Source organism: Corapipo altera, unplaced genomic scaffold (genome assembly GCF_003945725.1).
Source record: "Corapipo altera isolate COAL_440 unplaced genomic scaffold, ASM394572v1 343, whole genome shotgun sequence".
NCBI classification, from domain to species: Eukaryota; Metazoa; Chordata; class Aves; order Passeriformes; family Pipridae; genus Corapipo; species Corapipo altera.
Genome location: NW_020884913.1, coordinates 6,549,555 through 6,567,201, shown reverse-complemented (window position 1 = coordinate 6,567,201; position 17,647 = coordinate 6,549,555). Strand labels below are relative to the sequence as shown.

Below are 17,647 nucleotides of genomic sequence, written 5' to 3'. Positions count from 1 at the left end.
ACAAAAAACAACTTCCACTCACAAGATTTCCCATAATTTATTTTATTCTGGAACAGAAGAAACCAGGGAATCGCTTTTTCGTCCAGCCAACTGTAGGTCAGATCCTAGTGGAAAAAAAAAAAAAAGACAGTGTCAGAGCAAAGCAACTGTCAGCTGTGAAGTTCCTGATTTGCACTATTTAATCTAGAGTACACATCTCAGGAGAGAACAACTTGCTCCCACCCAAGCCAGTGGCACCAGCACCCAAATCCTCTTTGGCTTTAGTGGTAACTTACCTATGGTGTGGTTGCAGCAACCCCTGAGCAGCGAGGAGGAGCCTGTGGTTACACAAGTCACTTATCAGTGGCCATCTGTGACACTCAGTCCAAAACAATCTTTATTCTGTTGCTTCTAGAGCTGGAAGACACCACAAAGCAAGGCTGTAACTGTTTCCTTAAAGAAGTCTGCTCTGAAACAATTCCTGCCCCTCTAATCTCAAAGCACTGAGTAGCTTTTACTTTTCCCATTTATCATCAGGCTGCCTCTTCACCTTTTCTCCCCTTACTCCTTGGAAACCAAAAGCCCCAGTGGCTGATCCTGCTTGGAACACAGCTGTATTGCCAGAGCACCCAATGTGACTGGTGGTTTGTGGGGCCATTCCTTCCCTCCCCTTTCACACATCAACCTTGATTTCTTAAGACATTCCCTGTCATCAACTTTGCTGGCTCAGCCCGTCGGAAATTGTTATTGACCTTCTGCAGCAAAGGAATTCTGTTAAATAAAGCGTAAAACCATTTAGCAGAATGCAGCTGTCAGCTGCCTGGAGACAAAGTGCTGTTACAGCCTGTGTATTCAATGACTGTACATCAAGCAAAGATAAAAACCGCATTTATTATTTGCCCTTCAACCTGTCACTGTTTGCTTAAAAGGAACTTAAAAGCTCTTTGTAGCTCTAAACTGTGCTATGACAACAGCAGCTCATGCTCAGCTCCAGAGCCAGGCCTGGGCTGCAGGGAGCTGGGTCTGGGACAGCACTTGTGCTGGTGCCACCTGTCACAGGGTGGGAGGACAGGGCACAGTGCCCCACCAGTGCCACTCGTGTCCGTGGAGTCTTTGCAAGGAGACCCCACCAAGGGAAGCACAAGAGCCTCAGCGGAGTTTTTTCCTCACAGAGGGGTCAGACAGGGATAACAGCACATCACAGGCTCAGTTTCTCTCCTGCCCTTGGCTACACAACCCCCTTTAAGGCCCACAGAGCCACGCACAGCACAGACACCCAGGTGCCACCGTGCTGATGGCCAGTGCTCCTCCTGGTACTGCTCCTGGTAAAGCCTCCAAAGATCAGGTACTCTGATCAGCACATGAGTCATGCTGCCTACACATCTGGCATATAATTAATGAATTTAAAACAAGCAACACACAGTACTGAAGAATTCTCTTACCAGCTTAAGCCCAGCTTAGCAGCTGCCCTCTTGCCAAAGCTGTGTTTGGGCAACAGCAGCCCCAGGACTCTGCAGGACGGTTTCCTCCTAAATACAAGTTACAATGAGAACTGTCAACAAAAGTACTTTAAATAAAGTTTGTCCTCCACTCATTTCCTTTTCACCCCTTCCGAAAAAAACCCCAGCCCTGGGTCACTGAGCGAGAATCAGAGACAGAAACTCTCCATTCAGAGACAGCAATTTTTGTCTTACAGACTCAGCACAGCAGAATCCTGTCCCCCAGACACAGAGGAGCATGACTGCCAGTGGGCTGTCTCACTCGCAGACAAGAAACTTTGGGAGGTGGATGTTATTTAAATCCCTGCTTAGGAAAAGAAAACCACCAGCTCTCAGACATTGGTAGTTTGGACCCTTTTAAGCTGTTTCAAACTGACATCCTCCTCCTCCACAAACATCTTAATCCAACTCCCTCCTTGCACACAAGGATAATCCATCCATCCAGCGTGTAATTTGTCTGTGAGTTTACCCTGAGAAATGCATTCATCAGACCTAAGACAGACACATCCCCTCAGGGGAAGGATTCTTCAGGTTGTGTCCTTTCTAGGATGACCCTTTGGGGCACCTCCCCACCCCCAGCAACCTGATGCAAGTCTGAAACTCTCCCAGGGCACCTCCAGGAAGGCAAACAGAGCAATTATTCTTTCACTACTGTCTATTTCTGTGACAGACACAGTTATGAGATGAGCTGTGTCAAGTGTCTCCATAATGGGCTGACATCCAATCCCTCCTACCTCTAATCCCTTCTGCTCTGGCTCATCTTTGATCACGCTGACAAGTAGGTGCTCTGCTGGGCACCAACACCAGTTAAAATTCCCATTCATTCCGTGCTGCCTTTCAGCTTATGCTCCATGGCAGCAAAGGGCAGCACACTCGAGTGGCAGCTGCAACAAAGCTACAGCCTTGACTGGCTTAATTACATTAATCAAGCCACGGGGCTTTGATATCCCCTCCCAGGAGCCCCAGACACACAAGGATATCATCTGACACTGAAAAATGAGTCTTATTTCTGTAGTCCAGCAAAAGGAGTAGAAAATTAAGACTATGGCAAGAGAAATGCTGATGTTTCTCACCATTGTGCAGCTGTACTGTTAGTCCAGTAGATAAATCAGGTCCCCAGCCAGAGGAGTGTTTTAATCCTTTCCTGACATCGTGCCAGGCTCTGAAAGGGAGGAACAGGACAGAGTTAGTTCATGTAGCAAACCATTCCTTTACCTTTGCGTCTCTAACGCCGAGCCTCAGAGTGATACTTCCACAGAGGAAAAGATCAGTTTCAGACAGGGATAACCTTTATCATCACCAGCTCAGCTCCCAGAACAGACAAACCTCGGGGCCTCAAAACCTCGGGCCTGTTCTTGCCCTCGTGGCTCCTCAGCCGAGGCAGCACCGACACCCGCGGGCACGCGTGGCTGCCCTGACCCACCGCTCCGGGGAGACACCCCCGGCGGCAGCGCTCAGGCTGAGCTACACCCGCTGGCTATAAAATACTCTCCCACAGGCGCTGCGGGGAAGAGCCGGCACAAGTGGAGCCAAACCCCGCGAGCTGAGGACCCCGCAGCGCGCCCGGCCTCGCTCCCTCCATCCACCACGCCGGGGGGGGGGGCATTATTACGCGTCCCCCCGCGCAGCCATCGAGCCCTCGCAGCAGCCCTACAAGCGGTCCCGGCGGTGCACGGGAGTCCCCTGCACACCCTCCCGCCGTCCCCGCGCCCTTCGGGGCCGCTGTGCCCGCGGATGGCGCCGGATGGCGGCCGGTCCCGCTCACCGCACGCAGCTGCGCCGCCATGCTGTTCCCGTGCACCGCGGGGAGGGCGGGGCCGCGCGCGGGGGCTCATGGGAGGTGTAGTCCAGCCGCCGTCTCGGGGCGCGAGGGCTGATGGGAAATGTAGTCCCGCTCCCCCGGGATCAATCGACCCCCCCCATCCCGCTCGTTAACGGCATTTATTAATTATTTATTAATTCTTCACGTCCCCGGCACGCTAAGGAGATGTGCGTGATTGTGCTTAGCGCTCTAAATGCTTCAAAAGGCTCAATAAGCATTAGCTCGTGGAGGAAGGGGCTAATTAGCCAGAGATCGGGGATTAGTCAGAGATTAGTTAGTAAATGTATGTGCCGTGCTTTGAATAAGCGACGCTTCCAGGATGTGCTGTGATTGTCCTTCTCTGTGAAAACCTGTCACGAAACCCACAGGATCCTGTCTGACTTACATATGAAACTATAAATGAAATTATAACTTCCATGTGAAACTCTATACGATCCTATTTACATTACATATGAAGCCTGTATTAACAATAACACAGTGTGAACATAACCAAAGGGAGGAAAAATAAGAACTGCCAATATCACTTTCTTGCCACAGAGGTACATCCACCCTTGTGGAGAAAAGCTCCAGTGATTGGGAATGGAAAGCAGTCAAACTACAGTCTGAAAGCAGCAAAATCTGAGTACAGGTGACAAGCCCAGAGTCACCTCTGAAATGTCTGAGAGCTGAGGGGCTGTCTCTCTGCTCCTGGATCCCCTCTGACAACAGGGAGATCACAGAATCAGAGAATGGTTTGGGTTAGAAGGGACCTCAAAGATCCATCGCCCCTGCCACGGGTAGGGACACCTTCCACTAGCCCAGGTTGCTCCAATCCCCATCCAACCTGGCCTTGGACACTTCCAGGGTTGGGGCAGCCACAGCTTCTCTGGGCAACCTGTGGCAGGACCTCCCCACCCGCACAGAGATGGTTCCATGCTGCTGCCTGCTCTGGGAGCCCCTTCTCCAGGCAAGGCAGTCGAGTTCCCAGGAAAAGACAGCGTGACTTCATGTTTATTTTTAGTGCCTGGATCCTCCTGGCCTTGCTCCTATTTTAGAACCTGATTTTTTTTTTTTTTTAATTTATTCCAGAGCACAGATTTAACCCAACTCACAAGTCCTTTACTCTCCAGAATGGCCCATGTTGTTTCTTAAATCTCTCTTAAAAAGCCAACGGGCTGCAAAAGGAACTCTTTTTTTTAAGTGGTCCAAGAAGGCTGTAAACAGATACCAAGGTGGTGCTAAAAATAAGTTGCTTCCAAATTAAGCAGCTGACTGTGAGGTGTTCCCCAGCCCTCTGTGCTCTCTGATAGCTGCAGAAAGCCTCAAAAGCTGCCCTGGTCGGATGGGCAGGACCTGGGGGAAGCAGCTTTCGGTGAGTCCTATGCTCTGGCTTGAGGACAAAAGAGATTCTGTGTCTTCCTGCCCCACAGGAGCCTGTGGCACGAGTGTTTGGCCTGGTAGGAAGGCAGATGATGATACAGAACAGCAATAATTAACTCAGCCCTTGTTGCAGCGGCCTTTGCTCTGTGAAGACGGGGTTGGCAATCTGCCTGGCTGCTTTTAGCTTCCCAAATAAGCAAATATGACCCATCACAACTAGAATTAGCCATTTAAGTCCCCAAGGGACGTAAGTTTTTAAAAACAAAACAACTAAAATCCCCCCTTGTGCAGAGTTCAGATCCCGGGAGAGAAGACGTAGACTTGGATGCGCTGAGGGATTTGCCACCGTCTTGATTTTCGGGTGAAAGCTGCTCAGCCCACAGTCTGTGTGTGCCTATAAATGGATAAGCTCTGCCAGGTACCAAGTAACTAATGGACTCAACAATTAAAAGCTCAGGAGAACGGCATGAGCTAAGTGTGGAGTTGATTGGCTGCAATTATTCATGGCTGTAGTGCACGGATAATGTTTCCAAGGATATCTTGGAGTCGGAACAAAGACTCTGGATGAAGAGAGACGGTCACTGCCTTGCCCATGCCAACGCTCTTCTAATTCTCTGCAGCTTCGCCTGTGTGGGAATTAATCACGTTTTCTCAGCTTTTCCCTTTAGAGGGCGATCATGTCCCACAGATCTCCGGCATGGAACCTTCACCAGCAGGAGCTGCAGGACAAGGCAGAGCCTCCCCGAGGTCAGCGGGCTATGGTGGTTCTTCTGAGGGTCTGTGAACCTTCCTAGAGATGTGAAGGAAGTTAGTCTGGTCTGGAGAGTTCTGTTTGAACATATTCTCCTTCCTCAGGCAGCTGCAATGCTGCTCCCAAGGGCAATTTGGACATAATTTAGATAGATTTCCTGTGGCCAATCTCCATCAGTTATGGTATTTTGTTATTCCAGTCTTTGAAAGGTTGAGCAAGCAAGGAAAGCTGTGAAAAGGGCATGGAGATCTACATGTGAGCTTTTGGAGGCTGCTCTCAACTTCCCCACAGAGGATGAGGGGAGCATTGCTTCCTCCAGTAAATCATATGAGACATTAAGCCCCATCTTTCTGATTTCTCAAGGTGCTTCCGTATCTCTCCTTCAAAGCTGCAGCATTACCCTCTCTAAAGAAGTCTGGGCTTTGCTCTGAGGTGTTTGGTTACCCCTAGAGCAGATAATAGGAGAATGGGTAGAATATGTGATAGGGGAAGGAAGGATGGAAAGAAAAATGGAAATTAATGACAGAACTGCTCCAACTTCAGCTGGGCTTTGATCCCATGCTTGAATTGAAGGACAAGATCTTCTTTCAGTTTTCCACTCATTTCCCATCTTAGTTGCCTGTAAATCCCTCAAGGGAGAAACTCTTCATGCTTACTGACACCAGTTTGATTTCCTCTTGATTTCCCCCTCTGCCCGTCCAGGTCCCACCCATCTGTGCTTTCAGGGTGCCCTGCTGTGGTTATCTTTGACACATGGCTGGGGGGAAGCAGACAGGGTACTTGAACCCAATACAAAGCCAGTTCCCCCATTACCAACTGCATCTGGCTGGTGCAGGGGGTAGCTCCATTGATGTTTGTCTCTGTTAGAAATGGTGGGTGCACAGCAGTGCACAAAGAACAGTCCCTTGGGCTAAGGTGGAGACTCCTTGCTGGTATTTCAGGTACCAGACTTCCGAGAGAAAAGATCTGCACTGTTAAGAAAAGCCTGCCACGAGATCTCAGATCCTGGTGTCTGCTGCTTCAAATTAGTCCCAAGAAATGGCAGACAGGCTCTTTGGAGCCTCAGCAGCAAAGCAACATCTTCCCACACAGGACAAGGCACACTGCAAACAAAACATCCTTCCCTGCTCCTGGCAGCAAAGCTCTTAAGCCTTCATTTAATGTTAAATACACGTTTAAACCTAAACCCATTCCTCCTCAGCATGTCTTGCATGCTTATGTAGAAATTTAGCAGACTCAGGAATGCTCTGCTGTAACTGGGGCCTATCTGAAAGCCTGTGCACTGAATAATAAAGAGCTTTTTCCTTACAGAATATCTGTGCAACGAAGGGATGGCTTTTCTGGGAGCACGGTAGGATCTACAGGCAGGGCTAAGACATGGATTCTGCAGGTAGAGAAAAGAAAAGATTGCCCTTTCTCCCAATAATGCAAAAGAAATGGCAGCTTCAGCCACTCAACTCTTGCTCCTGCTTCTGCCCCTTCTTCTCAACTGAATTTTGGGTACAGTACAACAAAAAGCAGTCTCAGGGTACTGTCTTCAACTGCAACACAGAAAGCAGCTTGAGGAGACCATGTTGGGAATGGAGTCAAGCTGATCAATGACTTGACACCTTCAGGTCTGTGTCCCAGCTGGGCAAAGTGACCGTCTTTGTGTGAGTGAGCCAGAATGCATTCCCAGCTCCATTCCTTGAAGGAGCCCATCGGAACAGAGAGCCCACCACAAAATGTTCCAGTGGCAGGGAGTGCACAGATAAATCCTGGGGCCAGACAGATGCACTGGTGCAACAGTAGCAGTAGGAATCCAGTTTCTCCATGGACAAGCATGTTTAATTAAAATATATACCCTCAGAGCATACCTGGAGATAGAAGATGTGTACAGCTACAAAAATGCCCTCAAAACCAGAAAGAAAACCTTAACACTGTAAAGCTAGTGAGATAGGAGAAAGATTTCCTTTTAGGCCAAGTTAGATGAGCAAGGAAAGGAGAGTTGTCCTTGCTTTGGGCAAAGATATGGATCCTCTCTATTTTCTGTGTCAGCCTGAGAGATTACAGCACGGTAAGCAGAAAGGGAGTGAGTTGGTATAAAAATATCTGGGCAATATTAATGAGAAACTTCTCAGGTCCTCTTTTATCACAAACAGTGTTTTCTGTTTGCTTGGATTACTCGGCCACCCAGCACTTGGTTCAGCCAACCCAGCCTGCACTGTCCTGTAAGCAATATTTCATCTATCAGGCTCAGATACAAGAAATATGCTGGGCACGCACGGAGCAAACAAGCATATTCTTGCAAGTAATTAGCATAAACTGCACTGAGGTCAAGCGGTTGTGTCGGAGCACAATGCAAATCAACATTTCCTCCTCCTGCAGATGGAAAATGGAGAATTGCAAATGCCATATCTCCGGCTCACCCCTTGCTTCCCATCGTTTATTCCAGAGGAAGGAGATAATTGTTTTGAGGTGCTTTTGAGAACAGCATCTCTGCTGCTTTCGTTGCTTAATGGGAAAGAACATGTTTAAATGGTGGAAAGTCACGTTATTTCAGGACCTTTCAGGTCATTTTTCTTGCCCTTGTGGAGGGAAAGTGCCTAATTTGACCAAATCTGAAGCGGTAAACTGAGGCCTCACAAAGTGATAGAGGGCAGCTGGTTAAAGGCCACTGGTTATTTCTTCTGTTGTCTCTAAAATGGTTTGTTGAGGACAGTCTCCCAGTGACATCTGCTTGAAGGAGCCCTGCTGCAGGGCATCAGACCAAGGGCCACCAAGACTAATGTAATTTTTTCCAAGAGATGTCCAAAATGAATGCCTAGGGAATGAAGGAGCAGCACTATTACATATGGTACAGCTCCCAGAAACTTCCCTGCCACCAACCATTTGAGGGGTGTGACACATGAGAGCCAGAAGTCATTTCACTCACTCTGCTAATGGGTTTTCTCTGGAATGGAGATTTCAGTAACTTTCTTTTCCATGAACTTGCCCAGTCCCCTTTTGAACCTGTAACAGCCGTTCCCTCCTGTGGGGAGGAGAGAGACCAGCTTCCTTTCTTTCGTTTATTCTGTGTCTGGCTCCTGCTTGTTTTGCTTGGTGGCCCCAAGTTCTTGTACGGGAAGAGACCATAAATGGAAAATTCCTCCCCACTCTCTCGCCTGTGCAGGCAGAACTTATGGTTCTACTTATCCTCCCCTTCTCTTCAGGCTCACAGGTGCAATGTCTTCAGAACAGATCAAAGAGTGAGGGTAGTGTTGTTTTAAACCACTGTTTTCCTCTAGACTGTGATCTATCCACTTGCAGATGGCTTTTATGGTCTCTAAAGCCTCCCATGGATTACCCTGTGCTTGACTGTATAAACATTTTTTCTATCCCACATCCTGCTTCCCCAGCATGGCTCGTACTCACTTCTCTGTCCTTTCACTCAGTCCAAACATCCTGCAGAAAGCCTCCAGCTTTCCTTGACAGCCTTCCTCACTCTCCCCACAGGTTGCAAATAAAACTCAACCAAGCCCAACGCAACCCCCCAGATTCCTGGAGATCTGCCTGCAGGGGAGAGACTCACGTGCCTTTCCCTTCTGATCGAACTACCAACACACGTCCTGCTGCGCTGCTGCTGCAGAAAGGTCGGTCTGTCTTCAGCCATCTCTCCCCTGCACGCCTCGAGTGCTCTGCTCTCTTCCCTCAGCTGTCATCTCCTCGCTGCTGAGGGAGGTGGGCGGGAGAACAGGCACCGCGGGAGATGGCTAATCCTCCGTAGCGCTTGTGCTCAGGGATGGAAGAACTCAGCTGCTCTGGCATCCTCCTCCAGCTCCTCTCCCTCCCGGTGTCAGGGGGAGAAAACCCCGCCGTGGCTGCCCCGGCACACGCGTGTGCACCGGCTCTGCGACCTGGGGAGTGCTGCTGGGGGCTGTGTGGGGCTGTGTGGTGGGAGCTGGACGTGCATCCCTTTATGTACCAAACCAGGGGTCCCACTTGCCCACACACTGCAGAGGGGAGGGAACTGCTCCCTGAGACAGCAGGTCTCAAGGTAACCCCCTCCCCCAGCAGCTGGACGAGGGCACGACTGAGGATGAAGTGGGCAGGCAAGGTGAGGCGGGGGAACCAGGACAGCGTGGGTGGTACTGCAACAAACCACAGCACCTGGTTTACCACGAAGTTGCATGTGAAGCGCTGCTGACTTGGAGCAGCTGGCAAAAAAACTGGAAGCAAACCCCCCTCCTCCCCAATCATTATTTAAACAGTATAAAGGTCTCTGTAAATGTTTAAAACAACGTGGTTGGGAGGGGAAGGAGGAAAGACAAACAAGTTTGCTGTTTCAGCTTTGCAGAAACAGATCTTATTTTTTTGGCAGGGTTTTATTCATCCAGAGGATCTAGCTGCTAGCATGCTTTGGGAGGCTCCAGATTCATAATCACTTCCCAAACATCTTCCTCCAAGAGGCTGCACTTTGGCACAGGCACCACCCTTAGTGTCTGTGTTTGGGTAGTGCCCTGTGCTGTAGCATCCCAGTTCATGGCCAGGGCACCTATGCCAGGAGTCAGTGGCTCTGAGTGCTCACTCCCAGTGATGTTTTTCTTTCCCAGACCTAAGTCAGTCTCATGATGGTCAAAGCTCAGCAGGAGCCAGGGAGCTCAAAGGAGCAGGATTCTGCGGGCTGGCTGACTGCTGGGGTACCTTTCCTACACATGAGCAAGGCAGGAATCAGGAGCCCCTCTCTTCCCTGAGCACCTCTCCCAGTTCTCAGCTTGCTGCCTTTCCTTCCTCATCTGCGTCAGTACAACTGCCAGCACCTGCTGCATTACCACAGCAGAAACCCTATGTAATTCCTGTTCAAATACACAGCTGGCAGCATGACTTCAACTAATTCAGCTTTTTGCTGTTGAAGAGCTGGAGCTGTATCCTGGTTTGGCTCCAGGCTGAGAGGGAATTGATCTGAAGCCCTGGGCATTGCAGGCTGCTGGAGATCGGTGGCTGCTCTCCAGCCTCCATCCAGATCTGTGTCCCAGATCCCAAACCCTGGAGCATCAGTCCTGGAGGAGAACCAGCAATTATTTGGGCTCTCATGGGTGAGGGGGGGCATCCTGCTCAGTATGAGAGAGACTTTGGGCTGGGAAAATGAGGGATCATCCACGAGGAACACATTAGAACCAGGTCCCTGGGGATCAGAGGATTGTACTCCCCACCAACTTACCAGGGGTCTCACCTGGTCCCCAATTCCCAGTCAGGGCTAATTTCTGCCCAGTCCCTCCTGCTCTGCTCCTGCCCAGCCAGGGAAGGGTTAGCTCTTGAGCCGGGCTGCTCCTGTTGCCTAGGGCTCTGTGTAGTTTGGGGGAGGAGGAGGGGGAAAACTCTGATACTATTTTCAACCAAAGCCTGAAGAGTGATGTGAGGGACCAGCTGCTTGTGTGCTGTCCTGCCTCTCTGGAGTCCTGTTCTACTCAAATCAATAACTGCCCACAGACAGCACCAGCAAAAGCTGTTGCTGGGGTCTCCTCTGCTTTTCTAACTTCAGCCAGATCCTATGCAGAACCTACACTGAGATAAAAGAGACTGACACAGTGTGAAACCTTCCTCCTCTTCAGCAGATGGTGTTTGTGACAATGGACTTTGCTTGTGTGGTTATAGCAGAACGGCCTGGGCTGGCCGAGAAACAGAAAGAGAAGCTGCAGGCTGGGCTTGCTGGGACCGGCTTGCTGTGTAAACCCGGCCTGAAAGGCTGCATCACAAAGGAGCTCTTGTTTTTTCAAGGATCAGGCTTTTCTGCCATCTCCAACTTAGAAGCTAAAGCACTGGCATGACTTGCCTGCAGTCAGTTGCTCCAGCCCCTCTGCAGCATTCCCGGCACTCTCCCGGGACCTGTGGTGAGCGAGGAGGTGATGCGTGTCACAATGTGAACTTCATGTTACCTTCACAGAAAGCCTAAATGCATCTTAACTGGGCTTAACCTGGTGTCGCTGCCTTAGGCTTTAGCACGTTGGTGCTGCATCTGTCCTAGCTGTGAACTCTGCATGCTTCATGCCTGAAAACCCTCACGGTCGGAGGAACAGTGCCCTGACTTGAGTGAACCACTGAGATGGTGTGAGTTATGGCTGGTACTGCTGCTGACTGAGCCTGTTCCTGCATATCCTGCTAAAGTGATCATGGGGAAGGTGAAGCTGAACCTCCATCAGGCCCACTGCTGTGAGACTGAGACTGCTGAGCACGAACTGCAGTGCATGCTTTCAAGATAAACCTCAATCTCAATCAGGGTGAACAAGAAAAAGCATATTGCCTTGGTATTGTCTGGAGGCTGCCTTCTGCACCATGACTGAGGATGGAATCTGGTTACCATCAAGAACCAGGTGTCAGCTGGCATAAGCCCTCCAAGAAACTGGGTTACCAATATTTCTGACCTGATTCTATCTATCACATTCAAGACATGAGCGAATACAGAGTAAGTGTTGCTCCTTCAGCAGGAAAGGCCAAGAAGCCATGTGCTCTGATGCTGTTTGCATGTCTCAGCTAGTCCCAAGCCTCCGGAAACTCTTTTCCCAATTCCAATTTGGCTGTTTGAGCATCTCCCTGTTCCCGAGCAGCCTGCCATGCAAACCCTACCAAACCACAGCAATCTGTGAAGAAGCTGATGAATGTGGCAGGGAGACTATTGCAGGCTCAGTCCCACATTTGGTTAATACCCGGTGGAGATGTTTACCTTCACGAGGAGAGGGGCTACGTGCATCTGTCAGCTCTGCTATTCAAGCATGCAGCAATCCCATGGACACACACACCACCTGAAATCCGAGAGCCAGCTCAGCCCTGTGTACATATTTCCTCGCCAGCCTGACTCTGATAGCACCAGGCTTTCTCACAGTGCTTGGAAACAAACCTCACTTAGCCCTGACAAGCCTCAGAAGCTCTTTCACAGCAAGCCATGTGTGAACTTAATGTGTTCCATACCAGCACCATCTACCTACCTCTACCCTCCTCAGTTACAACAGGCACAACAGGCCTGGGCAGGTAGGAGGACACTGGGCACAGCTGGACTTGGATGCTGGAGGGTTCAGCCAGAGTCCACTCTTCCCCAGAGCATTGCCTTCAGCTAAAGATCAGATCTCTCTTTACCTCTTCTTTCACTCAAAGCTCTCAAATCGGTGCCGTATGGATGCAATCATGATGTTCATTAGTCTCTGTCTGAGCCCTCTCATGTTGCAAAATCCCTGGAGGGGACAGGCTGGAGTGGGATGGGGTTTGCTGCAGCTGAGCTCTGGTGGTTTTCCCCCCGGGGATCAAGAAGTTTTGTTCCACCCATGAGAAGTGCCAGGCATCAGGGGAAGATTTATTTTTTGGCAGCTGTTTCCGTTTTGCTCTAGAAAACTGATGCTGTGCTAGGAATGCACTCTGACTAAAACTCCTCTGGGCTGCTCAGGTCAAATAGCAAATTGCAGCAATAGGGGAAATGAGGGACAGGAGAACACTTCTGATCTGTAGAGAGCAAACAGAAGGGCCAAGCCCTTTCATTTCCCTTTCATCCTTCCCTGAGCCAAAAGCAGGAGGTGAGCAGTTTGAGGGAGAGGTGGAAGCTGGGGGTTGGCAGGCTGCTTCCTCCCACCTCTGGCAGCCACAGAGCACAGACATGCACACTTGGCTCTGCCTGTGCCTGCTCTGGGGAGCTCTGACACTGTCAGTCTAGTTGCTTTTGAGGTGGTGTCTGATCCCTTTGGAGAACAGACCGCTCTCTTTCCGCTTGTTTTGCACAAGGCTCAGGAAAGCTTTCGGGATCAGAGGATTAAACAAGGGGTGTGACGAGGCAGTGACAGTTTGGGAAAAACACAAGCAGCAAAAGGTTTTGATACTGTCAGAGAACATGACAGGCAGGTTCACAGCCCCTGCAGGCCTTGGCTTCCTGTTTTCTTGTACCAAATGGGGAAAACAGTCCTGTGCGGTGACAGAGTCGCAGGTGGTGACCTTGTGGCAGGCAGGGCAGAGCTGAGAGCAAAGTAGAAAGCCCAGGCAGGGGCTGGGAGGGGGGGAGATGCTCTGCAGGGACTAGGGAAGCTGGGCACATCTTTCTTTGGGAGGATGCTGTGAAGCATCTGGAAACTCATCTCCGATGTGCTCAGCTCTGTCCGCTGCACCCTGGACGCTGAAGTTGCTCTCAGGGCATCTCTTCCTCCTGCTCAAGGATTGCCAGGGCCAAAAGGAACTTCTGGGGCTGGAGGGTGGGGTTGAGAGATGCAGGAACCCAAAACTTGTCTCCTTGCCCTCCAATGGCTGAAGGTGCCAGGATTGAGGATGGGGCCATCCCTGCCCAGCGGGGTTCCCCCTGGGCGAGCACAGAGTGGGCACAGCCCCAATGCTCCAGCCCCTCGATGCTGCTGCAAAATGGGTCACCCCATCAAAACAGACCTTGCCTTGTTCCCATACTAAAAGAAGGGGCTGTGTGATAAAAAGCTGCAGCTGGTCTATCTAATCTCCCACCAGTGTCTGCATTAACTGTCAAGACAGTGATTTCCTTGATGCTGAGCAATTTTTTTCTGTGCACGCATCCAGCTAATCAATTAAGTTTCTCAGCAGCTTCCTCCAGCATTCAGGCTTGGAGGGTGGAAGGAATTTGTTATTCTAGGCACTGTTGGAGAGGCATGAACTGTACTAAAAGCAAATTGGTTGCGCTTTCCAAGCATTGACACTCTTCACTCACAGCTTGTCTTGCTGATTCTCCTCCCCCTCCCTCCTCCCTGCTCTCCTGAGCACCTCTGGGCGCAGCCCTGATCAGACCAGCTCACACAGAGCTGGCCTGAGGCACATCTGCTCAGCACCACACTGTGCCCAGCTGTGCTGGGTGTTTGGGACACTCTGTGTCCCCTGTGTCCCATGCAGAGGCATGGATGTTTTCCTTGGGACAGGGTCTTCCTACAGCAGGTCAGTTTGGCTGTGCAAGGGCCGAATGCTGCTGGATTATCTCACCTGCTTTCCCAGCTGCAGCTGGTACAAGCTGGCAAGGCTGGGTGCCACACCACTGTCATGGGGATGTGCCTCTGCTGAAAAACTGTTCTCTCTTGATGCTTTTATTTGTTTTCCCATCTTGTTTTCCTCCTTCTTTGTTGTTCCTTGCCCTGCCTAGGTGTGGTCCTCCCCATATGGGAGGCAGACACTCTGGGATGCATTCACATCCGCCCCAGTAACCTTGGGCTTTGCAGAGCTGAGCACTGGGCTGAGAAAGGGAAGTGGAAGGATCCAGCAGGGTGGGTGGAGGCACCAAGAAATATGGGGAGTTTGGGGTGATCCTGGGAAGATTTATGGATGGTTGAAAAGACTCGTGTCTCCTGCCAGATCGGATACACCCTGTCTCTCTTCTAGTGGGAATGGGGATGTTTTTTGTGAGTATTTAGCAATGCAATGGCTGAAATATGGGAGTGGCAGGGTTGCCGGAGTCAGGAAGGCCGTAGAGGTTTTTTAGGAGGTCAGGCAGTTGTGTAAGACTCCTCACTCCCCACACTTTGGCCTGTCAGGATATGTGCACACATCCTCCCGGGCCAAGGAAAATTTGGCCCCAGCAGGACTGCTGTTGGCTGGGTGGCTGGTGGGTAGGGATGGCCACAGCTTGAGTCCAGCTTGGCCTGGAGGTGAGCAATGTCTTTTCCATCAAGTGCTGCCTGGCAGCCTCAGGGGTGCCTGCTCAAAGCCATCCCTGCGGGTTTGTTGCTCAATGTGTCATCCTGCTTGGAAGTCTCAGCACAGAGGATGAGGAGAAACTGAGTGAAGAAAATGAGCCATGCCTTCAGAGGGTAATCTTTATCAGCAAGAGTATTTCAGCCACCTCCAGTCGTGTTCTCTACAGCAAAATAACCTGCTGCTAATAGTATTCCTCTTTCTAAGCTAAATCCCATAGATGTTCTGCTCGGGAAGTGATTTGGTGAACTAGGAAAGAGAACCCAGGATGCTTGCTGCCAGTCTTCTTTCCAAGCCATTACACAACACTGTTCTGGGGTTAAAAAACCAAAAACATCTGGGAATAATCAAAGCTATTTATGCTCTGGGAAAGCATGGCTGGAGAAAGTTTGAAGGAAGCAACTTGAAAGCTCAGCATTGTTAAAAGCAGTCTGGAAGCCCTGAAAATTAAAACTAGGGTAACATCTACAAAGAGTGAGGAAGTATCAAGAGAAGGATCTAATATCCTCTGTGGAGCAGAGAGAGACGGAATGAATAGTAATGCTTGAGCCTTTACTAAGCTACAGGGCATTAAAAATTGCTTTGGAACAAACAAATCTGCCATTCCTGCGGTTTCAACTGGCAGGAGAGCAGAGGGAAAGACCAGGGGTCTGGCTTAAAAGCAGCCTGGGGATTGGAAGTGTGATTTAGAGGTAGATAACTACAATCCTCCAAATGTCTGGTACTGGTGATGTAGAGCCCACAGCAAGCAGTACCTGCCAGGGCTGGCTCAGGGGGGATGCAGGTCTGCAGTGGAGGTGTGGGGCTCAATGCCATCCCTGTCAGGGTGTCACCAGCCAGAGTGCAGCTGGGGCAGGGGGGAATGTAACCTGCAGGCTCTGCTTTCCAAGTGTCAGGATGTGTGCTTGGGCTGGCCAATGGCACTGCCATGGGAAGGGGAACAAGACAGGCCCTGGTTCCTGGGGGATGTTCCTCCTGGAGGGTGACAGTGCCTTGCTGCCTGTCACTGCGGGGAACGTGCAGATCTCCTCTGGTGTGGGACTTCAAATGATCCTGGGATCATCCTCTGAGCCTGGTGGATAACCCAGGGCTGGCAGCTGGAAACACTGTCCGTGGGGTGTCCAGCTAGCAGGGACTGTGGTGCTCCTTGTGCTTGCTGAGCAAGCTTGCTGCAGCACTGACCCTGCTCCTTCCTCAGCAACCTGGGGGAGCTTCCCTGGAATTACTCAGGGAGCCAGCCTCCATTAATGAAAATCCTGTCTTTTAGCATCACTGGGAGGCAAGTCTGTTGCTGGAAAATCTCATTTGTGCTGATTTGTAGAAGCTTTAATTGTAGAGGGCCTCTCTCAGTGCTTTCCATTCCTTCTTGTACCACTTTACATCTCCCCCTACTCCTGCCTCTGGCTGGGTTTGGAATAAAAGCCCCTATCATCTCCAAGAGATGGAAAAGTAGCCTGGGTGTGGGGAGGGTGAGCACACTGGAGGAAGGACAGTGGGACAACCAGCCACCACAGGAGCCATGGAAATGGTTAAAGATTTGGGGAATCCAGATCTGCTGCATCTTCTGTGACAATCTGGCCTCCCCAGCATCCTTGTAAATGAGAAGCCGCATAAGCCTCACACTCTATTATTGCTACAGAGCATTAGAGTCTCTCATTTAGGATAAACATTCTCATCTCCAGTAGAGCATGAATAACATTAAATGAGATAGTTAAAATGTTTCAGGCCAATTATAGCCCCGGTGTAACTTCGGCAGAGTTACACCAGGGATTAATTTGATCCGGAGAGCTCTGCCTCCTGTTCCGAACTGGGATTCCAGCACGGGTAATTACATCCTGCCTCTCTGCACTTCCTCTGGAGTTTTAATTGGGTTGAATGGACTCAAATTCTGCTTTTTTCTTCAGAAAGCCACCAAATTTCCAAACTGCTACACGAGCTGAGGGAGCTCTGCCCCTGCCTCTCTGCCATGCTAGTGAGGGTCAGGCCTGCTGACAGCCCAGCACGAGTGCACAGCAGCCTGCACCCCTCTGTACCTTCTGCTGCTAAACTCACCACCCTGGTCTCCTGTTGGGGGTCCAGCCCTCACCTCCCAGCCTGGAATCCAGACCAGGCTCCTTGTGCACTGAGACAGGCAGCTGGACTGTCTCCCTCTTCCACTTTCCAGCCTTCTCAGTAAATCAGTGTTAATGAGGGACATTTGACCCTCTCTTTCCCTGAGCAGCCGTATGAAGCATTTTTGTTCCATGAGATAGTTAAGAAACTTGAAGCAATTTCCTCTCCTTGCTTCTACTCTAGTTTTTTGGTGGATTTTTTTTCCTTTTCTTTTTTTCTTTGAGAAAAGGAAAAGTTGTAGGCCACACACAGCTTTTAGGATGCCTCAGAAGTGGGAGCAGAGGAGAGGCAGCAGGGTCTGATGTGAAGGGGATGGAGCAGCCAGGCCAGTCACGATGAGGTGACCCCAGCCCTGGTCCACTTGGTCTGTCAGAGAGGCCACGTGTGCAACTGAGACAGGAGGGCCAGAGCTGGAAAAGTGCACTGGCTGGCTGTGATTAGGAATTTAATTGTGAAGGAATCGAATTCCGAGGCATTATCTCACTGAGT

General features: G+C 50.4%; 1 long non-coding RNA gene and 1 other non-coding gene across 7 annotated transcripts; both read right to left on the bottom strand.

Annotated features, from left to right (window-relative positions):
* Positions 1 to 16: 16 nt before the first annotated feature.
* LOC113952473 lies at positions 17 to 9,423 on the bottom strand. Of its 6 annotated transcripts, XR_003529554.1 has the most exons (6): positions 8,961 to 9,423; positions 3,244 to 5,449; positions 2,552 to 2,640; positions 1,422 to 1,508; positions 276 to 396; positions 17 to 104 (listed from the first exon to the last, which is right to left on the bottom strand). It is a non-coding gene; the product is annotated as an uncharacterized LOC113952473 (long non-coding RNA). The 6 variants fall into 6 exon arrangements; XR_003529555.1 differs by lacking the exon at positions 3,244 to 5,449 and having other exon boundaries at positions 8,961 to 9,398; XR_003529556.1 differs by lacking the exons at positions 3,244 to 5,449; positions 8,961 to 9,423 and adding an exon at positions 3,014 to 3,032.
* LOC113952556 lies at positions 2,710 to 2,786 on the bottom strand. Its single transcript, XR_003529586.1, has one exon. It is a non-coding gene; the product is annotated as a small nucleolar RNA R38 (small nucleolar RNA).
* Positions 9,424 to 17,647: the final 8,224 nt, after the last annotated feature.